We start from the raw sequence: 1185 nt of genomic DNA, 5'->3' as shown, positions 1-1185 counted from the left end.
GTCTGCCAGTATTAGTTAGTGGTGGGTGTTTAAAAAAGAGGACCAGTCTGCCAGCATTGGTTAGTGGTGGGTGTTAAAAAGGAGGACCAGTCTGCCAGTATTAGTTAGTGGTGGGTGTTTAAAAAGGAGGACCAGTCTGCCAGCATTGGTTAGTAGTGGGTGTTAAAAAAGAGGACCAGTCTGCCAGCATTGGTTAGTGGTGGGTGTTAAAAAGAGGACCAGTCTGCCAGCATTGGTTAGTGGTGGGTGTTAAAAAGAGGACCAGTCTGCCAGCATTGGTTAGTGGTGGGTGTTAAAAAGGAGGACCAGTCTGCCAGTATTAGTTAGTGGTGGGTGTTTAAAAAGGAGGACCAGTCTGCCAGCATTGGTTAGTAGTGGGTGTTAAAAAAGAGGACCAGTCTGCCAGCATTGGTTAGTGGTGGGTGTTAAAAAAGAGGACCAGTCTGCCAGCATTGGTTAGTGGTGGGTGTTTAAAAAGGAGGACCAGTCTTCCAGCATTGGTTAGTGGTGGGTGTTAAAAAAGAGGACCAGTCTGCCAGCATTGGTTAGTGGTGGGTGTTAAAAAAGAGGACCAGTCTGCCAGCATTGGTTAGTGGTGGGTGTTTAAAAAGGAGGACCAGTCTTCCAGCATTGGTTAGTGGTGGGTGTTAAAAAAGAGGACCAGTCTGCCAGCATTGGTTAGTGGTGGGTGTTTAAAAAGGAGGACCAGTCTTCCAGCATTGGTTAGTGGTGGGTGTTAAAAAAGAGGACCAGTCTGCCAGCATTGGTTAGTGGTGGGTGTTAAAAAAGAGGACCAGTCTGCCAGCATTGGTTAGTGGTGGGTGTTAAAAAGGAGGACCAGTCTGCCAGCATTGGTTAGTGGTCAGTGTTAAAAAGGAGGACCAGTCTGCCAGCATTGGTTAGTGGTGGGTGTTAGAAAGGAGGACCAGTCTGCCAGCATTGGTTAGTGGTGGGTGTTAAAAAGTCCACACGGCTTTTCGCGAAGAGGCGAGATACGTCAGCACCTGGCCAAAGTTCCCAGTTCCTGTCCTGACCTACAGAGGGGCAGTCAGTACCAACACTTGCCAACCTCTCCTCCTCTCCACTCAGTCAATGATGCTACTTGCAGCCATATGCTGTATTCAACATAAGAAGAAAAAGAAGAGGAAGAAGCGTGCTAGTAGAGAGCTCAAGAAGAACCTGCAA

This window comes from Myxine glutinosa, chromosome 1, assembly GCF_964187855.1.
Source record: "Myxine glutinosa chromosome 1, kmMyxGlut1.1, whole genome shotgun sequence".
NCBI classification, from domain to species: Eukaryota; Metazoa; Chordata; class Myxini; order Myxiniformes; family Myxinidae; genus Myxine; species Myxine glutinosa.
This window is presented reverse-complemented; position numbering follows the sequence as displayed.